General features: G+C 39.5%; 1 pseudogene; it reads right to left on the reverse strand.

Annotated features, from left to right (window-relative positions):
* Positions 1-7,499: 7,499 nt before the first annotated feature.
* On the reverse strand, positions 7,500-8,006 carry LOC102887284 (annotated as a pseudogene).
* Between the last annotated feature and the right edge of the window lie 4,985 nt (positions 8,007-12,991).

Genomic DNA, 12,991 nt, shown 5'->3' on the forward strand with positions numbered 1-12,991 from the left:
TTGTTACAATATATGGGTCTTCCGGATTAACATTTAGATTTTCTATCCCAAGTCCTTGTGTTTTCATAGAAAATACTCCTAGATGCCATATTTTAACCTTAAGATATTTTTCAAAACAGAGCATGAGTCACTTTAAAATTTTGTTTATGCAAAATGTTTCTCTCAACATTTCCCTGGTTCCAAAGGATCCTAATCATAGGCAGAAGCCTCATGTTCTGATATATTTTCTCACTTTCCCTTTGCCATTTTTTTCTATGGAGTCAGAGAAGGAAAAACATAATGACAGGGAAATCTCGTGCTGAGTTCTTCAATTTAAATGAGAATTGGGGAATGGAGATGTGACTTACATTTTAGAACATGCCTCCAATCTTTTAATTACCTGAGATCACCTTGACCTTTTTGTCTATTGAAACAGCACTTCAAGCCCCTATATGCAGGATGCAGAGGGAGGAAGGTTGCCAGATAAAATGCAGAATTGCCCCAAATTATCTGGGACATACTTATATTTAAAAAACTACTGATTGTATGAAATCTAAACTTAATTGGACATCTGTATTTTGTTTGCTAAATCTGGAAACCCTAGGAAAGTAACTCTTGCCCCAATATGTTTAGAGATCGTTAGAGAGAGCGGGAGAGAGTGTGTGCTGCATTCACCTTAGGCTCTAATTTACTGATTTAGCAGCATTCTCAGACTCACTCATCTTTCTCCTGTTTCATTGACTCAAACTCTAGACACAGAGGTGCAAAGGGAAGTGGTTTTTACCTCAGAAAATCACAGTTCTTCAGTCACGCTCACCATTGTTCATCTCCTTTCTTGTGGATTCAACTTCCTTGATGAGTTTCTGGGCCCCATCTCCACCCCTAATCCTAGCTCATCTGTCCCAGTCCCACAAGTTTCCAGTCACTCCTGAAGTGCACTTTCATTATCAGCACTTAAGGTTTATTTTTTTTTTATTCCCCTCTCTATAAGGGAAGCAATAACCTTTTTATAAAGTTCAGGAAAATAAGGCTCAGGAGAAAAGACTAAGAAAGTTAGGATTAAGCATCCCGTAAAAGCTGTCTAAGGCACAAATAAGTCTACAGATGTACAAAATGTTAAAATAAATGTGAGCAACTAGTTTTCTATCTCCATTAAGCCTGTGTCTAAAGAGAAATAGTCAAATTATTTCAGGAAGAATATTGGCCTCATATAAATAGGCCTCTCGAGCCTATGTGTACTGAAGGAATTACATTAAGAGCTAAGAGCAATAACTCAGATACCATAAATGTATGCCTCCCTTCAATATAAAACTTCCAGTGAGTGATCAAAACATTACACACCCAGTTCTGAAAATCTCTTAAGATGCCTCAAGATTACATCCACTGCAACTAAAAAAATTGAGAATGGCATCTCCCCAGGGCCACCGATGCCAGTGCTTTTCATGAAAACTTGAATGTTGTATTAATGTTTTTCTTTTATTTTCTATAATTTTATGATGCTTCAACATTTTGGGGGGACTTTGTGGAACTGAGAGAGGCTGACCCTCCCTGAGTTAGCTATTCCCTAGAGAGAGCAGACACCTTGCCTGTAAACACATCTTTCATACGCAAACTAACTGACCCAAAAATCACACCATCTACCTCCTTTTTCAGACTCCTGTGAGTAACAAGTTATTTTTTTCAAAAGCAATCATCTAATCTGTTGGCCTCGCTGTACCAGAATAAAAACAAAACCCCAGGAACATTTTAAAACAGATGTATGGGCCAAAAATGCTCTTTTCCAGGGGTCTGAAATGTGTCCTTGAAGTATCACACACCCTGAAGATGTCACTACCACCATCACAACGGGAGCCAGAGAAGGGAGAAGCTTCTTCCACATGCTGTTACCTTTGGCTCTGTAGCTCCAGAGTGCCTTTTGAACTCAAAGTGTCTTCAGCTTCTCTATCCTGCTGCATAGCACTCAGACACTAGTTCTGGAGCACAGGGCTAGGGGGCAGCTCTCCCAGTCTCCATCCTCACCCCTCCCACCTACAGGCTCATACAAAACTTCCTTGGCTGGGGGCATTTCCCAGGCAAATCAACTGTCTATCTCAAGTAAGTGCCTGCCTCTTAGATTCAGAAAGAGGTAGTCACAATTCTCACTGAAACAAAGGACCCAGGTATTGATCAGAAAGATTCTCAAAATTCATATGTTGTCAAATATTAGGATGAATTTCCAAGATGGATTTAAACACATTTTATAAGATTTTGACAATAGGATGTTTGAAATAAGTTGTGAAAGGCACGTACGACCCTTCTTTATTCTGTAATTTATTGAATTGTATAAAATACATATTATAATGTGCATATATACCATATTACACATATGTATGTATAATATATATTAACAATTATATAAAATAAAAATATATTGACAAAATATATTCACTCAAGGCACATGTTATTCGCCCCCAGTACAGAAGAAGCATGGTCCACAGTTCTCACGAGAAGATAGAGCCAGTGGAAAGTGCTGGGCTGGCAGGAGAGAATTTGAACTAAGTTATGTTCCCAGGAGACTTGCAGTAATTGTTTCTTCTTTTTCTTAGGACATACGGTTGACTTCACCCAAGACATATCTGTCTCAAGGCAAAACTGTAGGCAAGCCTTTCTGAATGTACTCCAAAGTATGGTGAGAATCATTCTTGGGTATTAGAGCAACACCTTCAAATTCCTCTTGGCTGGGACTTCTGGACTCTCAGCACAGTTGTATTTCCCAGCTTCCAGAAATCAGATGTGCCCCACGACTAAATTCTAATCAATGGAATGTGAGCAGAAATTATGTGTCTTTCCCTTTTAAGAAGTAGACTTGCAGGCCGGGTACGAAAGGTGAGGCCATAAAATGGAAAGTGCTTGGGTTTTAATGACTCTGCCTGGATGAGAGCTGACATCTAACCAGAAATACTTGCTAAGAATTTAGGAGAGTAAGAAGTAAAATTCTGCTGTACCTGAGCCATTTCACATGTGGGGATGTATTTGTTATTATAGATCACACTTCCCAACTAGGACAGGTATCCACTGTTTCAGCAGCTTGAACCACACCTGATGTTTCTATATACTTCAACCAACATAAAAAAAAACAATTTTTACTTCCCCTCACTTCCCTGCATTGGAATGGTGGAAATCCTACAGGTTGCAGAAGCTGCTGAGGATCAAAGATATCCCATGCCAGATAATGCTTCTGTAAACCAGTATTTAAAGATTCTGCTTCAGGGATTATAAAAAGAGTATGCTTTATGATTGCTTTTAATTGGTACCTGTCATCTGCTTGATAGAATTTTGTTAACAGAAGTATAAACATTCATTGCAACCTGCAGAACACAAGAATCTTAAGCAGCCTTACGAAATTCAATCAAAGTTCTTTTTATCTTTAGTGTTTGCTGATAATTCATTAAATGTTGCTCATGTTAAAGATCAACAGCAGAAATGTTCCTCGCAAATAAAAGTGATAATGTAGAGACATTAACACTGCAAAAGGGTTGAGGCTTGCTCAACATTGCACAAAAGAGTAACAAATTTTCTTTACAAAATACTTTACTGTAGACAAGAGAAAAATAGTTCTTAGATATTACTACTTTTTAAATGAGTAGAATCTATCAAATAGTTCTTCTTTCCCACCCTCTCAATGTTATCAAAGACTTTCTCTAAACACACACACACACACACACACACACACACACACACTTGTTTTTAGACTTTAAGTCTTATATGTAACCCCCAGAGATTTTACACTTAATCTAAATTCAACTGGAGATGAAAATGTTCTCAAGGTCTGTAGTCCATTTGATTACCTGGAATGATGTTGTATTGTAACATTCCCATTCTAGCAGACCTGCCCCAAAGAAGGTGGTAACACAGAGCTCATAATTTATGTGCACTCAGCAGCTTAGGCATTGATGTGTTAAGTGACAATATGGCCAACTAAATCTCACTTTCCCCCTTGCTTAATATGCATCTATAATACAATCAGGTGAATTGGCTGTGGCTGTATTAAAAACAAAGCCGGTTTAGGCTGACAGAGTGGAAATCCATATATCTAGACGAGTTTTGCACCACCCCACCCTGCCTTATATGCATGTTTCTCATTTAACTGAGAGATGGCTTCCCTAAGCAAAGCAACCAGAAATCAGGAGGTCTTCCTGGAGGCAGCCTATCCAGTTTCACTGCTACCATTTTGGCACACATGTAGCATAGGAGGTGACGTACTCTGCAAGAAGTCTCTGCTACATATTCTCCAACTGACAGTCTCTCAGAAGCTCTCTGAGAAATTAGTCACAGCAACCTACCAACTATTGGAAAAATCTCTTTATATGAATGTCGCAGAAGCCAGTGTTATCAGAGGCCAAAAAAATGGTATGGAGACTCTGTAGCTCTCTGGTTATAATTGGGTTTTCATATCCAGCTACATTATAATATGAATAAATTACCCTGTTGAAATAATATTTATCACATTGATATGTAACAAATCTGCACATCTAATATCTGCCTAAACTGGAGACAGACACCAACGGGGAGCCTTTCTGGGTTTTGTTACAATATTGTTCTCTTCTTACATCTTCTGGGATGGTGTCGGTAAGGAAAATATTTAAAGTATGAACTGGGCCCTCCTGGGATTTTGCATGGTGGTTTGGTCTTAAGCTAGTCTTGTTTGCCCAGCCCCCACGTTGACCAACATAATCCCTGGAGGGGCCTGCGACTTCTCTAGTGGCTTTGTTTCTCCATGCCAGCATGGCCTCAGGGACCTTCACTCCCACTTTGTCACCTCCCACACACACTGGTACAGGCATTCTCCATTTGACATTTGTCCTCCACAGTGCTCAGGCAAAGGGCATAGGACATCAAACTCCAGCACCAGTTTCTGCAGTTCAGGGGCGTACTCAGCCCTGGAGCCCCTTCCTTCCTCACCATGATGCCCCGTCCATCCTGTCAATTTTCCATTATTATGCAAATTAAAATTACATTGGCAAGTACTGTAGAGTTTAAATCAAAAGGACTCTTTTATCTTTCCTGGGGATAAAACTCAGTCCTTAGGATTATAACAGTTTATCTCCCATTCCCCAAGCCTGCTTCTTCAAAGCAACTGTTGGTCATATTTTTATATCTCACTACATTAAACTTTCAAAAACTCACCCTGCTCAAATAGGTAAAGTAACTTTTTTATTTTGAAAGTCTCCACAGCTAGGTTGGGAGTGCTTCTTGCTGGTGTATATTACTCATCTGTTCTTCCCTGCCACATAAAAAGCAGTGCCTGGCACAGAGCAGATACTCAGTAAATGCTTAATGTGTGAGGTTTTGTGTTTCTATTTTTTTAAAACTGTTTTCGAAGGATACATTCTTAAACACAAATATTATCTCTTCCCTTTACATCACGTTCTCCTTTTCCTTTCTCCTTGTAAGTACTTCAGAGGAGCAACCTCACTGGAAACTGACACTCTCTTTCATCAGTAATAAATTTTACTCTAATCTGACTTGCCAGCAATGTGACTTGGGGCCAGACTACAACCCCCATAATCTAATGGGTAATGTGCATTTAACAGGTAATAGATGCTTCAAAAATCCACTTTAGCTTCCTTTAACTTTGGTCACAGCAAAATAAATAAGAGCCTTTGGCTACTCTTCCTTCTCAAACAAATACAATGTGAATCTAGAAGATAGTAAATTGTTTCAAAACCAGCTGATTGACCTTATATCTTTTATCAGCCAAGTGGTCGCCAGAGTAAATAAGACTCATTTCTCTCCATGTCAGGACTTGGTAGGTTTAGACTGCTCTGAGTGTGGCTGTGTGTTCTCCCTTCCCCTCACGCCTGGGACCTCACCAACAGCCTCAGCCCTGGGTCTCCGGAAACAGACCTCATCTGGTTTACATTTCCTTTGAGCTCCACTCTGAAGGCTAATAGGGAGATTTTAGATTTCTTTGCTAGCACTATGGACTGAGTGATGAAAAGCCCAATGGACTTCAGACTTCCTCAGTATTTATATATGTCTGCAGGGCAATTGTGTGTTAATAATCTTTTCCTGAAACCAGTTTATATTTAACAATTATTTCTGGCATTATTCCCTCTTTCCCAAAGGAAATTTCCTTAAGTTTATTGCTGGCACGTCTGTAAAATGGTCTTTCTATAATGCTATGATATCGTTTGGCTTTGAATTTATTTAAACTAATTTAAAGACAGTAAGTTCTTCCTCTGACTATATATTATATTTAATATAAGAACACCTTTTAAGATCAATTGGGAAATAGGAAAATTTTCAGAAGCACTTATATTAGCTACCAAATAAAGCCTTAAATTTGTTTGTTTCTCTTTTCCCTTTAGTTTCAACATCAAAAACTGTATACAGTGGGATTTAATGTAGTTCATTGTAGTAAAGAACAATCTTCCCCCATATAACTGTCAAATTCTTCAAAATCTATACAACTTTGGGCACTTTGAGTATTCCATATTATTTAGAAATTAAGACTTTAAAAGCTTTCTAAATAACCCATCTCATTTACATAACATTTCTCTCACTGCAGGTTGACATAGTTGTGAATTATGACTTAGACTTCTTTCATTTCTGTTTCTTTCGCTTTAGAATTTTACCTGAGTAGCTCATAGTGTGATATTACAAAGTGCAGGTATTAACCCAGACCAAATCGATGCCTAGTTTATCAGATTTAGTTTGGAGGAGTTGATTTCTTCCATTCTCTTTTTAAGTCTCCTATCTCTTTTGATGCTTCACAGCTGTCCAATGAGCTGCATCTCTAAGAACTGGGTAAGGTTCAATTTGAAGTCGCCTGTTTCATCTTATCTTGTTTTATGGGATACTCTTCATATTCAATTGCAGCTATTGCTAACAGGTGCTCTGGTCTACCAGGGTGGCTGATAGGAGGCAGGGCACAGAAAGAAGCGAAAGGGAATGGATGAGACCAGGATTTTGTGATTGATTCCACCATTAGCTTGTTATGAGAAAGCTGGCTCAGCTTCTCTATCTTTCCAATAGAAGCAATAAAATTTAACCACTTCAGAGGGCTATAATAAGGTTAAAAAGAATTTAATAGATTTTTAAAAATGCATTTGGTATGTTATTATTTGATGATGCTATAAATCTAAGGGGAAATAAATAATTTTTTTAAAAAGCAATTTATAAAGTAAAAAATACTAGCAGCCAATAAACATAACTACTAACTTCTTTAATGATTAAAGAAATGCAAATGAAAACTGGTAAGGTTTTTAAAAATTGATGCATGGGCTCGTGTGGGTGGTAGGAAATAAATTTTCTTACATAATTAGGCCCAACAATAAATGGTAACATTTTTCAAAAAATACAATTCAATGTTCATAACCTTCATCCAGGGGTACTACCTACAATAATTTATTCTAAGAAAGATCATCAGAAAATTATGCAAATATCTATATATGAGGAAGTGTGGTACAATATTATTTTGTAGTAGTCAGAATAAACAGTAATGTTTTTCCTGGCGCATATGAACTATTTAATTATGATTAAATACCATTTCCAGTGCTGTCTGTTGATTCTTTCCATGCCCACCACTGTGTTCCTTGCCACCTAACCACAGGAGGGAGTCTCAGGTAGATGATGGGCCAGATGGGACCTCCTCCCAATGCCAGCACAGGAACCTCAGTTTCTGTAAAGGTTTTGTTAAGAGGGCGGGAGGACCCTCCATCCTTCTTGGCCGGCACCTTCCTCATAGCCGCAGGCACGTTGTTCAGGTCCTCCCACTTCCTTTTGGCGCGGATGTGTGTCCCCACTTTTTCCTTGATGAACTTCAGGTCCTGCTTGTCCTGACAGACCTTGAGTGGATCCATGGCACGCTGCTCACGGGGAACAAAGCCACACACCTCTAGGATCACATCCCGCACGACCTTGGTGCGCTTGGTGAGTTGCCCGTGGCTGCGGCTATGCCTCGACTTGTTCACATTCTCGGTCACCTTGTGACCCTTGTTGAGGCCCATGGCCATTGGGTAGTGCAGAGCCATTGCTGTGGACAGGGGTGAGGTTGGGGATGTATTGAGTCCCAGCTGGGCCACCACCGCCTCCCAGAACCACGTTCCCCAGCCCCTTGGGGTCGTTTGCTGCACCCAGCTAGCCTCCTGAGCCTCACTGGGACCACCACTATCATTTTGACAGGATACAAATGACATAATTCTTTTTGAGTTCATTTAAAGCAAATTGAGAAGGCACTACATTGATTGCCACATAGATTCACTTATTTTTTTTTTTTTAAGAGGTAAATATAGACTGCTAATAGTGTACAGGAAATGTATGCATTTTAACCACACTTTCAAGCCATAATTTCTTTCTTCTAATCATTCCATCTCATTCTATACTCTCTTCCATTGCTAAATGAAGATCACAGCTCTTAGCTGTTACACTCATGCTATTCCTTCCCAACTGCTCATGCCCATGTCACACACACGCACTTAACTATAAATACAAATATAAATACAAAACCTCAAGGACCATGATTTAACAAACGATAAATACCAAATCCAAAGGAAACTGTCAAGAAAGCTTTCTTCTTTACTTTGGGTTCATGGCAAACCAAGACGACTTCCTGAAGACTTAGGACTCTCTCAGGAGGGGGCATCTTCTACAGTGGTCTTTCCCGCAGATATGAGCCTTGAGCACTAGACCCGCTCTGATTTTGTTTCTTAGTCATTATGTTTCATTTTAATTATTAGTGCGGCAGAAGAGACTGGCGTGTTGGAAAAGTATCAGAAAAAAGAGAGGATGGAATTGTCTTTCAGTACATCAATATGCTCTAATATTTTTAAGAGTATCTAAAACATAGATCCCCGAGAAATATTTGCTCAGTGAATAAATACTCTATCCCAAGCTGGAGATTCAAACCATGCTGGCAGCCCCACACAACAGACAAGCCTAATTCAGAGCTCAATGCATAATAAGAAGAAAATGGCAGAGGGTGGCTTTTTGTTTTTAAGAAATCCCTCCGACTTCATAATAACTCTAAATGAGGACTCGAAGCATTTCAGAATCTCTACTCAGCGTAATGTTCCATATCGCCAACTGAGATGCACAAAAGGAGGTTAAAAGAATCCTTCCTTTTGCCTGAGAAACATTGATTGAAATGGAAGGACATTAGTGTTGTTTCTTTCAGTTCTACAAGTTGCCTTAATGTAATAAAATACTATCTGGTCATAAAGGACTGCAGCCTATCTTAGTTACCTCAAAGGGAGAGAAGAGGATGTCCTTGATCACTGTTGCAACATAGAATGCGGGGGATCTTTTTCTTACCTCCTCCTGAGGTCATTCTTCATTCTGAAGCCTGAGCACTCTCAATAACTCTTAAAATTCTCCCTCCAAGTCAATATAACAATCCGTCACGATTCACTGAGGTAGTCAACTCTGTTCTTCAGTTTATTAAGCTGTTTTCCTCAATGAGAGTCTGTGGCAGTGGGAAAAACCCAGTAATTTATGTGCCTACTCCCTGGTACTTTTCACTGGGGCTCATTCCTTCTAAGTATTAATAGTAAGGAGATTTTCACCAAAAATCACTTTGTGCATAACAGGGGGAGGAAAACTTCAGACCAGGTCTTTCTCATTCAAATAAAATAGAATATTGAGTTAATTATAAGGTTATTCTAAAATAAGTGTATTTTAATTTGATGTGTTTATTATATGTACTTTCCTTCAATTATCCAATCTTATGGTTAATCCATAAATGAGGAAATCTGTGTGTTGTAGGCTTATCGGCATTGTAATCTATGTAATAACCTATATTCTTACAACTTCTCTGATCTTCCTCACGCACTATCCCCTGGGGCAGCAGGGCAACCTAACCTGGTTCATTAACGATAACTCAGTGTACCCCTATCTCTTTCAGATAAAAGTTCAATCCTCCACAGTTGTGCTCCCTGTTCCTTCACCCTGCCACCTTCAATGATTGTATTCTTTGTCTGCCTGGTGTGTCATTTTTTTTGCTTGCCACGTTGGCACCTGCAGCTGGTGAACTTGAGATCTGTCTTCCCTAGGTCAGTGTCTCCCTGCCATCATGATCTACCATCAGCTCATAGTGCCCTGCAGGCTGGTCGTGACTCCCTGTCTTGCCCCAGAGGTCTGCCCAGCATGTACTAGGCCATTCGATGCCCAAATCTATAAATCATACCCCCTTTTGCTCATATTCACCCATCAATGCCATTAGCTATTTTCTGCATTTACTAATTTTATTTTAAAATATGGCTGCTCACAGTGGTGCTGAGGCCAGGCTTTGAGGTAAATCCCAAAAGAGAAATGAAGCAAACTGCCCTCTGCTTTCAATTTTCCTTTCAACCTACCCTATTAGTTTTCAACATATTCGCTGTATGGCAAGTAGGCAGGTGGGAAAGACATTTGGGGAAAAGAGATGGCAGCTTCACACTGAGATGGTGAGGGCCATGTCTCCAGTAACTCTGGCTTTTGCACAATAGGTCTGCCATCAACCTGTTATTGTCTGATTTTATGGGCAAGCATGAATGAAGAACCCAGAACTCTAAAAACCATCAATATTTGGCTTTGGAAAGTATTTTTCAAATGACTTGACTATCAGTCTATCTTTATTCAAGGAAGTTACATTGTAAACCCCATAATTAAGCCTGATGCAAAGATGTGACCTGAGAGTTAGAAAATTACTTCCATGTCCTGCTCCCCTGCTCAGCTCTCACTAATCATTTCTCTTGTGTCTGTGTCTGATCGTAGTATACATGTCTCTGGGATTTTAAATTGCCACCTTCTATTTCCACTCTTAAATTTTGGTGATTTGAAAGTAGATAATCTAGGCAGGATCCGCTACAAAATTTGCAAGGCCCACTGCAAAACAAAAATGCAAGACCTCTTGTCAAAAAATTATTAAGAGTTTCAATATGGCGACTACAGAGCATTGAACCAAGTATGGAGCCCTTCTGAGCAGGGAACCCGGTGAGACTACACAGATCATACATCCATAAGGCTGGCCTCGACTTGGCTTTAATATAAAACAGCTGAGCCAAGTTTTGCTGTAAGTGGTGCAGAGGGTGGGAGACAAGGAAGAAGCCGAGACTTAAAATCTTATAACATTTCTTAAAATAACAAAAATACCTATTTCATTGTCCGATAAAAATCATACCAATCTGAATCCATCCCATTTGTGCCTATCACTAGCAGTCTACCTATTAAACAGATGAATTAATCACGGGTAACCAAGAGCGAGCAGCTGCAAATACTGTTAGCTGAAGTGAATGGCAATTCCTGTTTGAAAATGAAGTACTGCCATTTGCAACAACATGAATGGATCTTGAGAGCATCATGCTAAGCAAAATAAGTCAGATGGAAGAAGCCGAGAAGCATATGATTTTACTCATATGTGGGGTATAAAACTGAAAGCAACAAAATGAACAAGATAAACAAACAAAAACTCATAGGCACAGACAACAGTTCAGTGGTTATCAGAGGGAAAGGGTTGGGGGAGGTAGAAAAGGGTAAAGGAGGTTAATATATGGTGATGGAAAGAGATTCGACTTTGGGTGAGGAACACACAATGCAATATACAAAAGATATATTATAGAGTTTTAGACTTGAAACCTATATAATTTTATTAACCAATGTTACCCCAATGAATTGAATAAACAATAAATAAATAAAATGATGGGTGACTATATTAGCTGTCTGGAATATAAATTAATTAAAGCAATCATGCCTCAAACATTGTGTGGGATGCTCCAAGGGGAAAAATTGAGGGTACTAGCTTTGAACTATATTCTCCGTGGCAATTGAACCAAGTGCTAGAGGTGAGGATAACAATGAACTTAAGCTTCAGAGAAACACCTCCTTCACTGATAAGACCTCTGATGTGGAATGAAGAAGGAAAGACAAGAGAGAAGACGAACCTTAACTTACCCACAAATTGACTGGCCAGAGAATCTCCCTCTAAGAATGCAGAAGCTGCAGGAATCATTCATTCACTGCTCAATGCATTTTTGGGTAGTCCATTTATTTATTCATTAAATTAAAAACATACAGGCATATTTTGGGGGCTCCTTCTACGACTGGAGCACACTAAGAGCTGTGATTTACACTATGTAACAAATTTATGTTAGATGGTACAATTCCCACAGTATGATCATAACATAGGGTAAGATGTGGAAAGTCACTGGTAACAGGTTTGTTTACACTTACTATTAAGAACATCTCTGCAACTCCTGAGCAGTCTGCTCAGCCACTCTGAGGATTCTTTGCCTACTTGTTACAAATTAGTATAAACCCAGAATACCATACTGAAACAGAAGCAACTAGTTTGTTCAGACTTAATATCAATTTAACATTATTCTAATATTGTATTATGTATATTCACAATGCAAATGCTTATGATCCTAACGGCTAATCTAATCTATTGCAATACATTTGAAAAATGGTTCCCATGTCTTGGGCCCAGACGATGTTGTCTGGGACTAAAGCAGATAAGAGGAGCAGTGTGGAGAGCTCTGATATTAGCCATGCCTTCTTCTCATTCTTGTGTATTTGATCCCTAGAGCAGCAGTCCCCAACCTTTTCAGCACCAGAGACAGGTGCTCCTGTGAGATCTAATGCCTGATGATCTGAGATAGAGCTGAGGCGGTGATGCTAGCGCTGGGGAGTGGCTGCAAAAACAGATGAAGCTTCACTGGCTCACCTGCCACTCACCTCCTGCTGTGCAGCCAGGTTCCTAAGAGGCCACTGACTGGTACCGGTCCATGGCCCAGGGGTTGGGAACCCCTGCCCTAGAGGAGCCGTTTGGAGACATTCTGATTATGCTCTTATAGACTAAAGCAGAGTGAAATGAAATGAAGTAGGAACTGGTCAGTTGCAGAGGAAATATTTGGAACTGGTAGATTTGGGTGTGTCTAGTGCATTTTGCAAACTAAAAGCTAGTTGTAGTGTTTTTCAGGATATTCTACCAGTTCTACAAGGCTGAGCAGGGGGTAAAAAGCACAAACTCTAGAATTTGTAAAATCCAGCCTTC

This window comes from Pteropus alecto, unplaced genomic scaffold (genome assembly GCF_000325575.1).
Source record: "Pteropus alecto unplaced genomic scaffold, ASM32557v1 scaffold3, whole genome shotgun sequence".
In the NCBI taxonomy this organism is placed as follows: Eukaryota; Metazoa; Chordata; class Mammalia; order Chiroptera; family Pteropodidae; genus Pteropus; species Pteropus alecto.